Genomic DNA, 12,071 nt, shown 5'->3' on the forward strand with positions numbered 1-12,071 from the left:
TCATCCAAAAGATGGTCTATTTTAAATAGTATCTAAAATACTACAAAACTTGTTGAAGAGTCCTGGCATATCTAGTTCCCCAAGTCTTTTAGCAGAGATGATTCATCAGCCTAATTTGGGTTTCTGCTGAGGAATCTACAAATGTCCCCATGGGTAACTTCTGACTTTTAAGTACATGATCTCATCCCATAGAACCTAAATTATAGTAAGTTCCAGTGGGCAAGGCCTCTAAGGTCGTCGATGTCACAGCAGCTGTGTGCCAAGTGATCTACCACTCCCAGTTCTGGTCCCAGGACCCATGAACATCACCAGACAGTTACAGGCTGTTGCCCACCAGAGGCAGCCTCAGCATCCTCAGCAATACACACCTCTGAGCCTCTCGTCCACTGATTGGAACTGAGCTTCAGCCTGGGACAAATGATTTGGAGCAAGTCCAGTCTCCCTCATACAAGAGGTGGGAAACTGAACCCTGAGTTGTATGACTCACTCTAAAGCTGCAGGCACGTTACTGAAGAATTGGGACCCAGGAACTCTAGTTCTCAGACTAGGAGACTTCCAGGAAGGGAAAGATGAGAGAAAACTCCATTGCATCCACTGCTGGGCAGGTCTCAGATATCTGTAGGCACCAGAGTGGAAATTCCTTTCCCGTTGCCCCTCAAGTCTGGTTCTGAATTTATCAACAGACCTACCTTCTTGTAGCAGCAAGAAAGCAATACTGCATGCTGTTTCTTCTGCATTCCAGGCAGAGTGGGGAGCCTCAGCTGTCATGACCCTACAAGGCCGTCATACAAGTGGTGACTGACTCACTCCCAACTAAAGAATCCCCAGAGCTCACAATCCTCGTTCAGACAACGAGGGTGACTGGATAACATGAACCTCCATTCACAGTGAAAAGCATTTTCTTCTCACCCTTCTTTCAACTTAGATAAGTGTGTTATGTTTCCTCAGGGAACCCCTGGCTGAGGGAGGCTGAGGTCTGAGATTAGCCTGCATGCAGGGGAATATGTTCTCTCTTTGATGCTCCAAATAGACCTTGGAGATTCAAAGACCTTGAGAGAACTACCATCACCCTTATGTTTTTTAGGGACTTTGTTTTATTATTCTGGTTGGAGATAAAGGACAGAAACTCAGGACAAGGCTGGGCATCTCTGGGTCCCAGCTGACTGTGTGTTGAGTTCCAGCCAGCAGGCTTCACAGTCAAGTGCTGATGTTATTCACAAGCCACCTTTGAGGAAGGAAAAGAGGAAAGAGTTTTTGGGCAGAGAACAGTGTGGTCAAAGGGCCATGGGAATCACACAGGGCAAGATGAAACAAGAGGCATTATTTGTTTCTTTACTCTATCAGTTCGTTGGCATTTCTACTTCTGAGAACAAGTACATGGAGATAGTCAGAGGCATTGGCGATTCTCCTGGCACCTGATGCTCCTGGTGATAATCAGTTTGTGTACACATCCCTGAGTCCAGAGCATATTCAGCCTCGTGATAACCCAGGTTCTCCCTTCTTGGGAAGGCTGACATGGCTCATTTTGCTAAGTCACAGCTGAAGCATGGGATGAGGTCATGGTGGTTGACCTGTAGGCCAAGTTCCAAGGATGGAAGGAAGATTGGCAGTGGAATGGTAGCCATTCATTTACTTGGTTGCATTGGTCCTTAGCATGGCTACTTCCCACATCTAGAATGTTTTTCTCCCAACTTTTTGCATGCCCAGGTCCTTCTCAACATTTAGCATCATCTCAAATGAGTCTCTCTCAGGCTTGCTTTCCCTGGACACTCCACACTCACAAGCACAGACCCTGAACCAAAAAGTGCCTAGATGCTTCCCTCCATCAAAACAATAATTATAGTTACAAATGTGGAAAGGTGGGAGAGGGATAAATGGAGAGTTTGAGATTAATATATGTATACTACTTTATTTAATAGATAATCAACAAAGACCTACTGTACAGCACAGGCATTCTGCTCAGTAGTCTGTAATATCCTGTATGGGAAAAGAATCTAAGAAACAATAGATACATGTATATGTATAAGGAAATTAATTTCTCATACAACAAATATTAATACAATGCTGTAAATCAAATATACTACTATATAGATTAAAAGCTGATTAATTTCTCAAACAACTAATATTAATACAATGCTGTAAATCAACTATACAATTATATAGATTAAAAGCTGATTTTTTTTATTTTTATGATTATTTTTATTTTTTTTATTACTACTATGTTTATCTTTTATTTATTTATTTTTTTAAGATTTAAAATGTTTTATTTTATTTTTTATTTTTTTTTAAATTTTAAAATCTTTAATTCTTACATGTGTTCCCAAACATGAACCCCCCTCCCACCTCCCTACCCATAACATCTCTCTGGGTCATCCCCATGCACCAGCTCCAAGCATGCTGTATCCTGCATCAGACATAGACTGGCAATTCAATTCTTACATGATAGTATACATGTTAGAATGTCATTCTCCCAAATCATCCCACCCTCTCCCTCTCCCTCTGAGTCCAAAAGTCCATTATACACATCTGTGTCTCTTTCCCTGTCTTGCATACAGGGTCGTCATTGCCATCTTCCTAAATTCCATATATATGTGTTAGTATACTGTATTGGTGTTTTTCTTTCTGGCTTACTTCACTCTGTATAATCGGCTCCAGTTTCATCCATCTCATCAGAACTGATTCAAATGAATTCTTTTTAACGGCTGAGTAATACTCCATTGTGTATATGTACCACAGCTTTCTTATCCATTCATCTGCTGATGGGCATCTAGGTTGTTTCCATGTCCTAGCTATTATAAACAGTGCTGTGATGAACATTGGGGTACATGTGTCTCTTTCAATTCTGGTTTCCTCGGTGTGTATGCCCAGCAGTGGGATTGCTGGGTCATAAGGTAGTTCTATTTGCAATTTTTAAAGGAATCTCCACACTGTTCTCCATAGTGGCTGTACTAGTTTGCATTCCCACCAACAGTGTAGGAGGGTTCCCTTTTCTCCACACCCTCTCCAGCATTTCTTGCTTGCAGATTTTTGGATCGCAGCCATTCTGACTGGTGTGAAGTGGTACCTCATTGTGGTTTTGATTTGCATTTCTCTAATAATGAGTGATGTTGAGCATCTTTTCATGTGTTTGTTAGCCATCCGTATGTCTTCTTTGGAGAAATGTCTATTTAGTTCTTTGGCCCATTTTTTGATTGGGTCGTTTATTTTTCTGGAATTGAGCTGCAGAAGTTGTTTGTATATTTTTGAGATTAGTTGTTTGTCAGTTGCTTCATTTGCTATTATTTTCTCCCATTCAGAAGGCTGTCTTTTCACTTTGCTTATATTTTCCTTTGTTGTGCAGAAGCTTTTAATTTTAATTAGATCCCATTTGTTTATTTTTGCTTTTATTTCCAGAATTCTGGGAGGTGGATCATAGAGGATCCTGCTGTGATTTATGTCTGAGAGTGTTTTGCCTATGTTCTCCTCTAGGAGTTTTATAGTTTCTGATCTTACATTTAGATTTTAATCCATTTTGAGTTTATTTTTGTGTGGGGTGTTAGAAAGTGATCTAGTTTCATTCTTTTACAAGTGGTTGACCAGTTTTCCCAGCACCACTTGTTAAAGAGATTGTCTTTACTCCATTGTATATTCTTGCCTCCTTTGTCAAAGATGAGGTGTCTATATGTGTGTGGATTTATCTCTGGGCTTTCTATTTTGTTCCACTGATCTATATGTCTGTCTTTGTGCCAGTACCATACTGTCTTGATGACTGTGGCTTTGTAGTAGAGCCTGAAGTCAGGCAAGTTGATTCCTCCAGTTCCATTCTTCTTTCTCAAGATTGCTTTGGCTATTCAAGGTTTTTTGTATTTCCATACAAATCTTGAAATTATTTGTTCTAGTTCTGTGAAAAATGTTGCTGGTAGCTTGATAGGGATTGCATTGAATTTGTAAATTGCTTTGGGTAGTATACTCATTTTCACTATATTGATTCTTCATATCCATGAACATGGTATATTTCTCCATCTATTAGTGTCCTCTTTGATTTCTTTCATCAGTGTTTTATAGTTTTCTATATATAGGTCTTTAGTTTCTTTAGGTAGATATATTCCTAAGTATTTTATTCTTTTCGTTGCAATGGTGAATGGAATTGTTTCCTTAATTTCTTTTTCTACTTTCTCATTATTCGTGTATAGGAATGCAAGGGATTTCTGTGTGTTGATTTTATATCCTGCAACTTTACTATATTCATTGATGAGCTCTAGTAATTTTCCGGTGGAGTCTTTAGGGTTTTCCATGTAGAGGATCATGTCATCTGCAAACAGTGAGAGTTTTACTTCTTCTTTTCCAATTTGGATTCCTTTTATTTCTTTTTCTGCTCTAATTGCTGTGGCCAAAACTTCCAGAACTATGTTGAATAGTAGCGGTGAAAGTGGACACCCTTGTCTTGTTCCTGACTTTAGGGGAAATGCTTTCAATTTTTCACCATTGAGGATAATGTTTGCTGTGGGTTTGTCATAGATAGCTTTTATTATGTTGAGGTATGTTCCTTCTATTCCTGCTTTCTGGAGAGTTTTTATCATAAATGGATGTTGAATTTTGTCAAAGGCCTTCTCTGCATCTATTGAGATAATCATATGGTTTTTATTTTTCAATTTGTTAATGTGGTGAATTACATTGATTGATTTGCGGATATTGAAGAATCCTTGCATCCCTGGGATAAAGCCCACTTCGTCATGGTGTATGATCTTTTTAATGTGTTGTTGGATTCTGATTGCTAGAATTTTGTTGAGGATTTTTGCATCTATGTTCATCAGTGATATTGGCCTGTAGTTTTCTTTTTTTGTGACATCTTTGTCAGGTTTTGGTATTAGGGTGATGGTGGCCTCATAGAATGAGTTTGGAAGTTTACCTTCCTCTGCAATTTTCTGGAAGAGTTTGAGGAGGATAGGTGTTAGCTCCTCTCGAAATTTTTGGTAGAATTCAGCTGTGAAGCCGTCTGGACCTGGGCTTTTGTTTCCTGGAAGATTTCTGATTACCGTTTCAATTTCCGTGCTTGTGATGGGTCTGTTAAGATTTTCTATTTCTTCCTGGTTCAGTTTTGGAAAATTGTACTTTTCTAAGAATTTGTCCATTTCTTCCACGTTGTCCATTTTATTGGCATACAATTGCTGATAGTAGTCTCTTATGATCCTTTGTATTTCTGTGTTGTCTGTTGTGATCTCTCCATTTTCATTTCTAATTTTATTGATTTGATTTTTCTCTCTTTGCTTCTTGATGAGTCTGGCTAATGGTTTGTCAATTTTATTTATCCTTTCAAAGAACCAGCTTTTGGCTTTGTTGATTTTTGCTATGGTCTCTTTGGTTTCTTTTGCATTTATTTCTGCCCTAATTTTTAAGATTTCTTTCCTTCTACTAACTCTGGGGTTCTCCAACTCTTCCTTTTCTAGTTGCTTTAGTTGTAGAGTTAGGTTATTTATTTGACTTTTTTCTTGTTTCTTGAGGTATGCCTGTATTGCTATGAACTTTCCTCTTAGCACTGCTTTTATAGTGTCCCACAGGTTTTGGGTTGTTGTGTTTTCATTTTCATTCGTTTCTATGCATATTTTGATTTCTTTTTTGATTTCTTCTGTGATTTGTTGGTTATTCAGAAGCGTGTTGTTCAACCTCCATATGTTGGAATTTTTAATAGTTTTTCTCCTGTAATTGAGATCTAATATTAATGCATTATGGTCAGAAAAGATGCTTGGAATGATTTCGATTTTTTTGAATTTATCAAGTTTAGATTTATGGCCCAGGATGTGATCTGTCCTGGAGAAGGTTCCATGAGCACTTGAAAAAAAGGTGAAATTCATTGTTTTGGGGTGAAATGTCCTATAGATATCAATTAGGTCTAACTGGTCTAATGTATCATTTAAAGTTTGTGTTTCTTTGTTAATTTTCTGTTTAGTTGATCTGTCCATAGGTGTGAGTGGGATATTAAAGTCTCCCACTATTATTGTGTTATTGTTGATTTCCCCTTTCATACTTGTTATCATTTCTCTTACATATTGCGGTGCTCCTATATTGGGTGCATATATATTTATAATTGTTATATCTTCTTCTTGGATTGATACTTTGATCATTATGTAGTGGCCTTCTTTGTCTCTTTTCACAGCCTTTGTTTTAAAGTCTATTTTATCGGATATGAGTATTGCCACTCCTGCTTTCTTTTGGTCTCTGTTTGCGTGGTATATCTCTTTCCAGCCCTTCACTTTCAGTCTCTATGTGTCCCTTGTTTTGAGGTGGGTCTCTTGTAAGCAGCATATAGAGGGGTCTTGTTTTTGTATCCATTCGGCCAGTCTTTGTCTTTTGATTGGGGCGTTCAAACCATTTACGTTTAAGGTGATTATTGATAAGTATGATCCCGTTACCATTTACTTTATTGTTTTGGGTTCGGGTTTATACACCCTTTTCCTGTTTCCTGTCTAGAGGATATCCTTTAGAATTTGTTGGAGAGCTGGTTTGGTGGTGCTGAATTCTCTCAGCTTTTGCTTGTCTGTAAAGCTTTTGATTTCTCCTTCGTATTTGAATGAGATCCTTGCTGGATACAGTAATCTGGGCTGTAGGTTATTGTCTTTCATCACTTTAAGTATGTCTTGCCATTCCCTCCTGGCCTGAAGAGTTTCTATTGAAAGATCAGCTGTTATCCTAATGGGAATCCCCTTGTGTGTTATTTGTTGTTTTTCCCTTGCTGCTTTTAATATTTGTTCTTTGTGTTTGATCTTTGTTAATTTGATTAATATGTGTCTTGGGGTGTTTCGCCTTGGGTTTATCCTATTTGGAACTCTCTGTGTTTCTTGGACTTGGGTGATTATTTCCTTCCCCATTTTAGGGAAGTTTTCAACTGTTATCTCCTCAAGGATTTTCTCATGCTCTTTCTTTCTGTCTTCTTCTTCTGGGACTCCTATAATTCGAATGTTGGAGCGTTTCATATTGTCCTGGAGGTCTCTGAGATTGTCCTCGTTTCTTTTAATTCGTTTTTCTTGTTTCCTCTCTGATTCATTTATTTCTACCATTCTATCTTCTATTTCACTAATCCTATCTTCTGCCTCCGTTATTCTACTATTTGTTGCCTCCAGAGTGTTTCTGATCTCATTTATTGCATTATTCATTATATTTTGACACTTTTTTATTTCTTCTAGGTCCTTGTTAAAGCTTTCTTGCATCTTCTCAATCCTTGTCTCTAGGCTATTTATCTGTGTTTCCATTTTGATTTCAAGATTTTGGATCATTTTCACTATCAATATTCGGAATTCCTTCTCCGGTAGATTCCCTACTTCTTCCTCTTTTGTTTGGTTTGGTGGGCAACTCTCCTGTTCCTTTACCTGCTGAGTATTCCTCTGTCTCTTCATCTTGGTTATATTGCTGCGTTTGGGGTGGCCTTTTTATATTCTGGGAATTTGTGGAGTTCTCTTTATTATGGAGCTTCCTCACTTTGGGTGGGGTTCTATCAGTGGCTTGTCAAGATTTCCTGGTTAGGGAGGCTTGTGTTGGAGTTTTGGTGGGTGGAGCTGGGTTTCTTCTCTCTGGAGTGCAGTGGAGTGACCCGTAATGGGTTATGAGACATCAAAAGTTTTGGGATAATTTTGAGCTGCCTGTATATTGAAGCTCAGGGGAGTGTTCCTGTGTTGCTGGAGAATTTGCGTGGTATGTCTTGTTTTGGAACTTGTTGGCCCTTGGGTGGAGCTTGGTTTCGGTGTAGGTATGAAGGCATTTGATGAGCTCCTATTGCTTAATGTTCCCTGAATTCAAGAGTTCTCTAATGTTTTCAAGCTTTGGATTTAAGCTTCCTGCTTCTGGTTTTCAGTTTTATTTTTACAGTAGCCTATAGACTTCTCCATCTATACAGCACCGATGATAAAACATCTAGGTTGAAGATGAAAAGTTTCTCCACATTGAGGGACACTCAGAGAGGTTCACTGAGTTACAAGGAGAAGAGAAGATGGAGGGGGTAGTTAGAGGTAACTGGAATGAGATGCGGTGAGATCAAGAGAGGAGAGAGCAAGCTAGTCAGTAGTCACTTCCTTATGTGCGCTCTATGGTCTGGACCACTCAGAGGTATTTACAGAGTTATACGGGGAAGAGGAGAGGGAGGAAGTAGACAGAGGTGACCAGGAGGATAAGAGAGAGGAATGAGTAGGAGAGAGACAAATCCTGCCAGTAACCAGTTCCTTAGGTGTTCTCTACTGTCTGGAACACACAGAGATTCACAGAGTTGGATAGAGAAGAGATGGGGGAGAAAAGAGACAGAGGCCACCTGGTGGAGAAAAAGGAGAGTCCAGAGGAGGAGAGAGTGGTCAAGGCAGTAATCTCGCTCTCAGGTAAACTTGGGTAGTGAAGTTTGGGTTTTTAAATGTACAAAATTGACAACAAAAACCTAAGAGCAAAGATTAAAAATCTAGAGTAGAGGTTGGATTTTCAAAGATACAATATTAAAGAAAAGCAGAAGGAATAAGGAAAAAAGAAAAAAATTATTAAAAAACAAACAAACAAACAAAAGAAAAAAAAAAAAAAACACGCCAACAACCATCCAAAGAGTATATATGGTGTTTGCCTTAAAAAGAAATAGTAATAATAGGTTATAGAAATAAAAATTAGAGGATAAATAGAAGACTTAACAATTATAAAAAAGCTAGAAAAAAAAGAAAAAAAAAACAAAAAAGCAAAAAGCAAAAAAAAAATTAGGAATGATTTTAAAAATATTAAAAATATACTAGCCCTTCTCTGATGTTATGGGCCATGTGGGCTCACTTCCAAGGTGGTTCCCTCTGTTTAACTTCTTCTGTTTGCTGGTTTTTTATGCTCACTAGTTCAGTCACGCTGTGGGGAGGGGGGATGCTGCAAACAAACAGCACTGTCATGTGCACACCGCATCTCAGCCCCACTTGACCTGTCCTTTCTCGCCGCGCACAAACCGCTCCGGCTCTACGATGCTCAGCCGGGAACCGTCTGGGGCCGGCCCTAGGCTGCGTGCACTTCCCCGGTCCAAGCCGCTCAGGTTCGGCGCTCAGGCAGCCCTCAGAGGCACAGATTCAGCTGGGACTGCGCTTTGTGCCCTTCCCAGGTCCGAGTAGCTCAGGAGTTTGGCGAGCGCGATCGCCGCGGCTTGTCACCTTTTCCGCCGCTGCCGCTCAGCTCTCTGGGTGGACCACTGGTGCACCCTGTGAGGCAGACTGTGACTGTCCAGCACCCCCAGAAGTCTTAGCAAAGGAGCCTGCTTGCAGTTAGGTAAGTAAAGTCTCTCCGGGTCTGCAATTGCCCCTTTCCAGTCCTTACGGCTCTGGCTGCCTGTCCCCAGCGGGGGATGGTCTGCAGCCGGCTTTTTCCGTTCCGTCCTTTATTCTGTGCTTGGTCCTGGCGGTGTCTTATGTTCGAGTTTTTCGCATGGTAGCTATCCCACAGTCTGGTTTGCTAGCCCAAGTTAGATCGTTCTGGTTGCGTGTGGGGCATTCCTGCCCGATTCTTGCAAAGCACTGCAGCCCGCGCCTCCCACGCGTCCCTGCCCTGCCCCCACTTCCCAATGGCGGATGCAGGCGTCTGTGCTGCTTTTCCGCTGGGGGAGTTACTGTTGGGCTTGTAATCTGTTGGTTTTAATTATTTATCTATTTTTCCTTCCTGTTATGTTGCCCTCTGTGTTTCCAAGGCTCGCCACAGACTCAGCAGGGAGAGTGTTTCATGGTGTTTGGAAACCTCTCTTCTTAAAATTCCCTTCCCGGGACGGGCTTTCCTTCCCGGGACGGAGCTCCCTCCCCACCTCCTTTGTCTCCTTTTTCGTCTTTTATATTTTTCCCTACCTGTTTTTGAAGACAATGGTCTGCTTTTCTGGTTGCCTGATGTCCTCTGCCAGCCTACAGAAGTTGTTTTGTGGAGTTTGCTCGGCGTTGAAATGTTCTTTTGAGGAATTTGTGAGGGAGAAAGTGATTTTCCCGTCCTATTCCTCCGCCATCTTTCCCCGACCTCTCAAAAGCTGATTTTTTTTTAATGCTTACATGTACAGACCCATGGATTTATTTAGACTCACAGGATTTCAGGTATGATGCTGAATATGCCAGAATGGTGCAGAAATCTGCACATTTTCTGAGGTTTTATTTTCCTGAGCTTTGGTGTGTTTTGCTTCTAGTATCACCTTTGATTTGTCTTTGGAGGATCTAATACAAGGGCTTGGAGACACCAACTGGGTGTTGGTTGAAGGATGAGAGGGAGGCGTTAATGGGAGAGTGAAATCCCAGCTCCCTAGCCTTAGGTTGGCACACGTTTGAGGCATAACTAACATCCCAAGTTCACAGTGAAAACAGGCTCTTGCTTCCCTCTCCATGACTTGCATGATATCAGACCCAGACTGGTTTCATCCTTTTTCATGTCCTGCTTCCCCCTGAGACCTCATTGGTTTCTCTGTGAGATTTTTTTTTTTTTTTTTAAATTTTGGCTGCACTAGGTCTTCATTGCTGCTCAGGACTTCTCTATTTGCAGCAAGCAGGGGCTACTCTGTAATTGCAGTGCACTGGCTTTTCAATCTTGTGCTTCTCCTGATGTAGATCAGTCTCTAGGGCACTCAGGCTCTGTAGTTGTGGCCCACCAGGTTTGTTGCCCTGGGTCATTGGCAATCTTCCCAAAGCAGGTCTCAAACTCATATCTTAAGCACTGGCTCAGAAGGGAAAACGCTCTGGAAGGAATTTGAAATAAATCACTTTTACATGAAACTTGGCACCATGGCCTATTTATGAGGAGACTGATAGAGGATTGCCCCTGCTTCAAGCAACCTCCTGAGATCAGGACTGATTGAGATTCCCCTCCCAAGGGTTCCTACAGGATCTTGAAGCCCTCCTGCCATGTGGCTTTGTTCTTGCCTCAATTTCTGAATCCTACACTAGAGCACAGCTTCCAGAGGGCAGGGCTGTCACTTGAATCACTTCTATGTATACATCAGTAGATACTGTCTCATTCAGACCCTAATGTCAAGACAAGGCTAACACAAAGATCAGTTATTCTATTATGAGTGTTAAGTTACAGGTTCAATGACTGTAATCAAACCCTAAATAACATTATCTTAAATACAATACCATTTCAACTCTCTTTCAAATAATGTTAGTGCAGGTCTCTCCACAGAGATGAGGGTCCACTTCTTTCTTGTCATATCTTCCACCTGTGCTACTTACTTCTGGTCTAACATGGTTGCTCCAGGTGCTGTCATTACATCTGCATTTCAGCTAGTGGGACAGAAAGTAATACTTCAATTTGGAAGTGACATATCATCTCTACTCAAATTCCACTGGCCAAAGTATCTTCCATGTTCATGGAAAACTTGGGGGTTTTGGGCACACGGAAGGGCAGGGGAATGTGATCCTACTTCAGAACAGTCATGAGGAGTAACAACAGCCACCACCCTTCATTCATGTCCCTGTATTCATTCTTGTGTGGTTCTCCCAAAGAGCTCTTGGTCTGTTTTGGCCTGCAAATATGGAATTAGATGAGGTTAACAGAGAGGACATGATCCAGGCTGTACCAATATGGAGAAAACAAGAAAGGAAAGAAGATAAGAAAGTATAAAAATTCAAAATCTAAAAGAGAGCATGCTTATAATCATAATTTTGCATTTATACAATTTAGGTATAATGGCTGATTAATCAATTTATAAAATAAAAAATAGAGAAATGTAAAGCATAAATTTATTCGCTAAGCCCAACAAAATAATAAGGCTATATCGTATTAAACACAAAGTAGTATCGGGATTAAGTTTGGATGCACATTGCAAAAAACTAAAACAACTATAACTTTAGCAATATAAACTTGATTTTTCTCTGCCACTGAAACAAAGCTGAAGGCTAGCCAGCCAGAGCTTGGGTGGTATCCATCTCCTAGGATACATGATTGTCTAATACAACTGTAGGAGTTCCAGCCATCACAACTAAAATCAAGACAACAGTTAGGAAGAAAGTAGGGAAGAGAAGAGTCCCATCTCTCAACTAAATCAGCTCCTTGAAAGAAGTCTTTAAAGAAATCCTTCTTAAAGATCTGCTTGCCTCTCAGTCAGCAGTCATGACTAAGAGCCCGGC

The sequence above is a fragment of the Capra hircus genome, chromosome 29 (genome assembly GCF_001704415.2).
Source record: "Capra hircus breed San Clemente chromosome 29, ASM170441v1, whole genome shotgun sequence".
In the NCBI taxonomy this organism is placed as follows: Eukaryota; Metazoa; Chordata; class Mammalia; order Artiodactyla; family Bovidae; genus Capra; species Capra hircus.